At 44.2% G+C, this 8,527-nt stretch overlaps 1 long non-coding RNA gene across 1 annotated transcript; it reads left to right on the forward strand.

Moving 5' to 3' along the window:
* Window positions 1-3,825: 3,825 nt before the first annotated feature.
* LOC127918242 (uncharacterized) lies at window positions 3,826-4,998 on the forward strand. Its single transcript, XR_008099540.1, has 4 exons — window positions 3,826-3,882; window positions 4,015-4,061; window positions 4,599-4,869; window positions 4,959-4,998. It is a non-coding gene; the product is annotated as an uncharacterized LOC127918242 (long non-coding RNA).
* The last annotated feature ends 3,529 nt before the right edge of the window (window positions 4,999-8,527 follow it).

The following is an 8,527-nucleotide window of genomic DNA, read 5'->3' on the forward strand; positions in this document are numbered from 1 at the left end:
GGAAACAGTAGTGGTGCCATTCCGGAAGCCAGTCAGGAATTGGAACTATGGACCCAGTGCTCTGATTGGAAGGAGAGGTCAGGAAGGGGAGCTATGGACCCAGTACTCCGAAAGGAGAGGTCAGGAAGGGGAACAATGGACCCAGTGCTCTGATTGGAAGGAGAGGTCAGGAAGGGGAACTATGGATCCAGTACTCCGATTGGAAGGAGAGGTCAGGAAGGGGAACAATGGACCCAGTGCTCTGATTGGAAGGAGAGGTCAGGAAGGGGAACTATAGACCCAGTGCTCTGATTGGAAGGAGAGGTCAGGGGGCGGCAGGGTACCCTAGTGGTTAGAGCGTTGGACTAGTTAGTAACCAGAAGGTTGCAAGTTCAAACCCCGAGCTGACAAGGTACAAATCTGTCATTCTGCCCCTGAACAGGCAGTTAACCCACTGTTCCTAGACCATCATTGAAAATAATAATGTTTTCTTAACTGACTTGCCTGGTTAAATAAAGGTAAAATAAACAAAAGGTCAGGAAGGCTCAGGTGAACAAGGAGACTGTAGCTGTATTTTTAGATGTGGAGAAGGTGTATGATATGATGTGGAGAAGGTGTATGATATGATGTGGAGAAGGTGTATGATATGATGTGGAGAAGGTGTATGATGTGGAGAAGGTGTATGATGTGATGTGGAGAAGGTGTATGATATGATATGATGTGGAGAAGGTGTATGATATGATGTGGAGAAGGTGTATGATATGATATGATGTGGAGAAGGTGTATGATGTGATGTGGAGAAGGTGTATGATATGATATGATGTGGAGAAGGTGTATGATATGATGTGGAGAAGGTGTATGATGTGATGTGGAGAAGGTGTATGATGTGGAGAAGGTGTATGATGTGATGTGGAGAAGGTGTATGATATGATGTGGAGAAGGTGTATGATATGATGTGGAGAAGGTGTATGATGTGATGTGGAGAAGGTGTATGATATGATGTGGAGAAGGTGTATGATGATGTGGAGAAGGTGTATGATATGATGTGGAGAAGGTGTATGATATGATGTGGAGAAGGTGTATGATATGATGTGGAGAAGGTGTATGATGTGATGTGGAGAAGGTGTATGATATGATGTGGAGAAGGTGTATGATATGATGTGGAGAAGGTGTATGATGTGGAGAAGGTGTATGATGTGATGTGGAGAAGGTGTATGATATGATATGATGTGGAGAAGGTGTATGATATGATGTGGAGAAGGTGTATGATGTGGAGAAGGTGTATGATATGATGTGGAGAAGGTGTATGATGTGATGTGGAGAAGGTGTATGATATGATGTGGAGAAGGTGTATGATATGATATGATGTGGAGAAGGTGTATGATGTGATGTGGAGAAGGTGTATGATGTGATGTGGAGAAGGTGTATGATATGATGTGGAGAAGGTGTATGATGTGGAGAAGGTGTATGATGTGATGTGGAGAAGGTGTATGATGTGATGTGGAGAAGGTGTATGATGTGATGTGGAGAAGGTGTATGATGTGATGTGGAGAAGGTGTATGATGTGATGTGGAGAAGGTGTATGATGTGATGTGGAGAAGGTGTATGATGTGATGTGGAGAAGGTGTATGATGTGATGTGGAGAAGGTGTATGATGTGATGTGGAGAAGGTGTATGATGTGATGAAAAATTGGAGAAGGTGATGTGATGGAGAAGGTGTATGATATGATGTGGAGAAGGTATGATGATGTGTGGAGAAGGTGTATGATGATGTGGAGAAGGTGTATGATATGATGTGAGAAGGTGTATGATGTGATGTGAGAAGGTGTATGATATGATGTAGAGAAGTGTATGATATGATGTGGAGAAGGTATGATGTGATGTGAGAAGGTGTATGATATGATATGATGTGGAGAAGGTATAATATGATGTGAGAAGGTATATGATGTGATGTGGAGAAGGTGTATGATGATGTGGAGAAGGTGTATGATGTGATGTGGAGAAGGTGTATGATGTGATGTGGAGAAGGTGTATGATATGATGTGGAGAAGGTGTATGATATGATGTGGAGAAGGTGTATGATATGATGTGGAGAAGGTGTATGATATGATGTGGAGAAGGTGTATGATATGATGTGGAGAAGGTGTATGATGTGGAGAAGGTGTATGATATGATGTGGAGAAGGTGTATGATATGATGTGGAGAAGGTGTATGATGTGATGTGGAGAAGGTGTATGATATGATGTGGAGAAGGTGTATGATGTGGAGAAGGTGTATGATATGATGTGGAGAAGGTGTATGATATGATGTGGAGAAGGTGTATGATGTGGAGAAGGTGTATGATGTGGAGAAGGTGTATGATATGATGTGGAGAAGGTGTATGATGTGATGTGGAGAAGGTGTATGATATGATGTGGAGAAGGTGTATGATGTGATGTGGAGAAGGTGTATGATGTGATGTGGAGAAGGTGTATGATGTGGAGAAGGTGTATGATGTGATGTGGAGAAGGTGTATGATGTGAGAGAAGGTGTATGGGGATATGATGTGGAGAAGGTTATGATGATGGAGAAGGTGTATGTATGATGGGAGAAGGTGTATGATGAGAAGGTGTATGATGTGATGTGAGAAGGTGCTATGATGTGATGTGGAGAAGGTGTATGATGTGATGTGGAAGGAGGGGTTGCTAATGAAGCTTGATATTATGGGTGAAGGAGAAGGAACACACCACTGGATAAAGCACTTCCTGTTCTCTATCACCCCTTTTTACCTGGTGGATAACGATTCACCGCAGGGGAGACTGATTAGTCCTCTGTTGTTTTCAATCATGATCAATGATGTTCATTTAGGTACAGATGGATATTGGGAGGTCGTTATTTGCAGATGATGGCGCCGTATGGAAGAGGGGAAGAAATGTGCCATACATAGTCAGGAAGGTACAGGAAGCAATTGATGTGGTGGAGCGATGGGCATTAATGTGGGGATTCAGGTTCTCTGTAGAGAAAACGCAGTTCTTTACCAGGAGGAAGGTGGGCGATAAGGTATGCTTGAGGTTATGTGGGAGAAACTAGGGTGGGGGCATTCAGGTTCCTTGGGGTGTACTTTGACACTATTCTGACCTGGCAAGAACACATCGAGAGAGTGGTGGGAAAATGTAAGAAGGTGCATAATGTTATATAGGTGGAGATGGGGGATGTGCTATTGCAGATTAGGAGACAGCAGCTACAGGGACATGGGGTGTCTCGTCCTGTGAATGGGGATTTTACAGGCATGCTGGGAACATGAGCGAGGACAGAACACAAGCTTTGTTGGTGGGTGGGTAATACCCAGGCGATGGAGATGGGAGTGTATGGAAGGGAGTTTAGCCCCACGGAAGCTATTCCGGTGAACCCACCATGGCTCCTCCTGTCTGCAGTGGTGGAGCTGATGGCCATACTGTTGGCCTGGCACTGGCTGGAGGAAGTCAAGCCACACAGAGGAGTTATATTCTCTGATTCATATGCAGTGTTGATGAGTCTGCTGTCCTTTAGGTCAGTTAGCAGACAAAGAACTGCTTTATGAGGTGCTACAACCACATAGCAGGATTAGACAGATGGGTACACAGATAACATTGACTTGGGTCCCAGCATATGTGGGGTGGAGGGAACGAGGCAGCTAATGTATGGGCTTAACAAGCACTTAGTAGTGGGCATGGTGATGTTGTAGTTTCAATGAGCAAGGCAGAGGCAAAAAGCCTGAAATGGACAGTGATGGTGTAGAGATGACAGTAGCAGGTTAACAGCCTGATATAGACAGTGATGGTGTAGAGATAACAGGTTAACAGCCTGATATAGACAGTGATGGTGTAGAGATGACAGGAGCAGGTTAATAGCCTGATATAGACAGTGATGGTGTAGAGATGACAGGTTAATAGCCTGATATAGACAGTGATGGTGTAGAGATGACAGGTTAATAGCCTGATATAGACAGTGATGGTGTAGAGATGACAGGTTAATAGCCTGATATAGACAGTGATGGTGTAGAGATGACAGGAGCAGGTTAAAGCCTGATATAGACAGTGATGGTGTAGAGATGACAGGAGCAGGTTAAAGCCTGATATAGACAATGATGCTGTAGAGATGACAGGTTAAAAGCCTGATATAGACAGTGATGGAGTAGAGATGACAGGAGCAGGTTAATAGCCTGATATAGACAGTGATGGTGTAGAGATGACAGGTTAATAGCCTGATATAGACAGTGATGGTGTAGAGATGACAGGAGCAGGTTAATAGCCTGATATAGACAGTGATGGAGTAGAGATGACAGGTTAAAAGCCTGATATAGACAGTGATGGAGTAGAGATGACAGGAGCAGGTTAATAGCCTGATATAGACAGTGATGGAGTAGAGATGACAGGTTAACAGCCTGATATAGACAGTGATGGTGTAGAGATGACAGGAGCAGGTTAAAGCCTGATATAGACAGTGATGGTGTAGAGATGACAGGAGCAGGTTAAAGCCTGATATAGACAGTGATGGAGTAGAGATGACAGCAGCAGGTTAACAGCCTGATATAGACAGTGATGGAGTAGAGATGACAGGTTAAAAGCCTGATATAGACAGTGATGGTGTAGAGATGACAGGTTAAAGCCTGATATAGACAGTGATGGTGTAGAGATGACAGGTTAACAGCCTGATATAGACAGTGATGGTGTAGAGATGACAGGAGCAGGTTAAAGCCTGATATAGACAGTGATGGTGTAGAGATGACAGGAGCAGGTTAAAGCCTGATATAGACAGTGATGGTGTAGAGATGACAGGAGCAGGTTAAAGCCTGATATAGACAGTGATGGTGTAGAGATGACAGGAGCAGGTTAAAGCCTGATATAGACAGTGATGGTGCAGAGATGACAGGTTAAAGCCTGATATAGACAGTGATGGTGTAGAGATGACAGGAGCAGGTTAAAAGCCTGATATAGACAGTGATGGTGTAGAGATGACAGGTTAACAGCCTGATATAGACAGTGATGGTGTAGAGATGACAGGAGCAGGTTAAAAGCCTGATATAGACAGTGATGGTGTAGAGATGACAGGAGCAGGTTAAAAGCCTGATATAGACAGTGATGGTGTAGAGATAACAGGTTAATATCCTGATATAGACAGTGATGGTGTAGAGATGACAGGTTAATATCCTGATATAGACAGTGATGGTGTAGAGATGACAGGTTAACAGCCTGATATAGACAGTGATGGAGTAGAGATGACAGGAGCAGGTTAAAGCCTGATATAGACAGTGATGGTGTAGAGATGACAGGAGCAGGTTAAAGCCTGATATAGACAGTGATGGAGTAGAGATGACAGGAGCAGGTTAAAGCCTGATATAGAAAGTGATGGTGTAGAGATGACAGGTTAACAGCCTGATATAGACAGTGATGGAGTAGAGATGACAGGAGCAGTGGAACAGAGATTCTAAGTGTTGGCATCTATTCCAAGTACAGAGGTTGAATAAGACCTTAAATGTGATAGGAAAGGATCCAACCAGAAAGTGTGATTATTACCAGGAAACAGAGACAGTGGAGCTGATACTGTGTGCGCAGTGTGAGAGGGGAAGAGAGGCTGAGGTTCAGAATGAGAGGGAAAGAGAGGCTGAGGTTCAGAATGAGAGGAAAGAGAGAGACCGAGACCCATTATGAGGGGGAAAGAGAGGCTGAGACCCATTATGAGGTGGAAAGAGAGGGGCTTTATATCCCATTATGAGAGGGAAAGAGAGACTGAGACCCATTATGAGGTGGAAAGAGAGGGCTTTATATCCCATTATGAGAGGGAAAGAGAGAGACTGAGACCCATTATGAGAGGGAAAGAGAGGCTGAGATTCAGAATGAGAGGGAAAGAGAGAGACCGAGACCCATTATGAGGGGGAAAGAGAGGCTGAGACCCAATATGAGAGGGAAAGAGAGACTGAGACCCATTATGAGAGGGAAAGAGAGACTGAGACCCATTATGAGAGGGAAAGAGAGTGCCTGAGATTCAGAATGAGAGAGAAAGAGAGAGACCGAGACCCATTATGAGGGGGAAAGAGACGGGCTTATATCCCATTATGAGGGGGAAAGAGAGGGGCTTATATCCCATGATGAGGGGGAAAGAGAGGGGCTTATATCCCATTATGAGAGGGAAAGAGAGGGGCTTATATCCCATTATGAGGGGGAAAGAGAGGGGCTTATATCCCATTATGAGAGGGAAAGAGAGTGGCTGAGATTCAGAATGAGAGGGAAAGAGAGAGACCGAGACCCATTATGAGGGGGAAAGAGTGGCTGAGACCCATTATGAGAGGGAAAGAGAGGCTGAGACCCAATATGAGAGGGAAAGAGAGGGGCTTTATATCCCATTATGAGAGGGAAAGAGAGAGACTGAGACCCAATATGAGAGGGAAAGAGAGGGGCTTTATATCCCATTATGAGAGGGAAAGAGAGAGACTGAGACCCATTATGAGAGGGAAAGAGAGGGGCTTTATATCCCATTATGAGAGGGAAAGAGAGAGACTGAGACCCATTATGAGAGGGAAAGAGAGGGGCTTATATCCCATTATGAGAGGGAAAGAGAGAGACCGAGACCCATTATGAGGGGGAAAGAGAGACTGAGACCCATTATGAGAGGGAAAGAGAGACTGAGACCCATTATGAGGTGGAAAGAGAGGGGCTTTATATCCCATTATGAGAGGGAAAGAGAGAGACCGAGACCCATTATGAGGTGGAAAGAGAGGGGCTTATATCCCATTATGAGAGGGAAAGAGAGAGACTGAGACCCATTATGAGGTGGAAAGAGAGGGGCTTATATCCCATTATGAGAGGGAAAGAGAGAGACTGAGACCCATTATGAGAGGGAAAGAGAGAGACTGAGACCCATTATGAGGTGGAAAGAGAGGGGCTTATATCCCATTATGAGAGGGAGAGAGAGAGACTGAGACCCATTATGAGGGGGAAAGAGAGGGGCTTATATCCCATTATGAGGGGGAAAGAGAGTGGCTTTATATCCCATTATGAGGGGGAAAGAGAGGGGCTTATATCCCATTATGAGGGGGAAAGAGAGGGGCTTATATCCCATGATGAGGGGGAAAGAGAGTGGCTTTATATCCCATTATGAGAGGGAAAGAGAGTGGCTTTATATCCCATTATGAGGGGGAAAGAGAGTGGCTTTATATCCCATTATGAGGGTGAAAGAGAGTGGCTTTATATCCCATTATGAGGGGGAAAGAGAGTGGCTTTATATCCCATTATGAGGGGGAAAGAGAGTGGCTTTATATCCCATTATGAGAGGGAAAGAGAGTGGCTTTATATCCCATTATGAGGGGGAAAGAGAGTGGCTTTATATCCCATTATGAGGGGGAAAGAGAGTGGCTTTATATCCCATTATGAGGGGGAAAGAGAGTGGCTTTATATCCCATTATGAGAGGGAAAGAGAGGGGCTTATATCCCATTATGAGGGGGAAAGAGAGTGGCTTTATATCCCATTATGAGAGGGAAAGAGAGGGGCTTATATCCCATTATGAGAGGGAAAGAGAGGGGCTTATATCCCATTATGAGGGGGAAAGAGAGTGGCTTTATATCCCATTATGAGAGGGAAAGAGAGGGGCTTATATCCCATTATGAGAGGGAAAGAGAGGGGCTTATATCCCATTATGAGAGGGAAAGAGAGGGGCTTTATATCCCATTATGAGGGGGAAAGAGAGTGGCTTTATATCCCATTATGAGAGGGAAAGAGAGGGGCTTATATCCCATTATGAGGGGGAAAGAGAGTGGCTTTATATCCCATTATGAGAGGGAAAGAGAGGGGCTTATATCCCATTATGAGAGGGAAAGAGAGTGGCTTTACATCCCATTATGAGGGGGAAAGAGAGTGGCTTTATATCCCATTATGAGAGGGAAAGAGAGGGGCTTAGACCCATTATGAGGGGGAAAGAGAGAGGCTGAGACCCATTATGAGGGGGAAAGAGAGTGGCTTTATATCCCATTATGAGAGGGAAAGAGAGGGGCTTAGACCCATTATGAGGGGGAAAGAGAGAGGCTGAGATGCAGTTTGAGTGTGAAAAGCTGTCATCAAGGCAAATCGTGGCTACTATGAAGAATCTCAAATATTAAATACATTTTTATTTGTTGAACATTTTTTGGGGTTACTACATGATTCCATATGTGTTATTTCATAGTTGTGATGTCTTCACTATTAGTCTACAATGTAGAAAAAGTAAAACATTAAGAAAACCCCTAGAATGAGTAGGTGTGTCCAAACCTTTGACTGGTACTGACAGTGTTTTCAACAACAGGTCAATAATATCAAAGGTTGCACTGAAATCTAACAGTACAGCTCCCACAATCTTCTTATTAACAACAATTTATTTCAACCAATCACCAGTCATGTGTCAGTGCAGTACATGTTGAGTGCCCTTCTCTCTATAAGCATGCTGAAAGTCTTGTTGTTCATTTGTTTACAGAGAAATAGCATTGTATTTCCAACAGTTTGTTCAGAGCATCGAGCTGATAGATCTGCCGTTGGAACCAGTACCAGTCTTGGGTAGCGG

The sequence above is a fragment of the Oncorhynchus keta genome, unplaced genomic scaffold, assembly GCF_023373465.1.
Source record: "Oncorhynchus keta strain PuntledgeMale-10-30-2019 unplaced genomic scaffold, Oket_V2 Un_contig_1382_pilon_pilon, whole genome shotgun sequence".
NCBI classification, from domain to species: domain Eukaryota; kingdom Metazoa; phylum Chordata; class Actinopteri; order Salmoniformes; family Salmonidae; genus Oncorhynchus; species Oncorhynchus keta.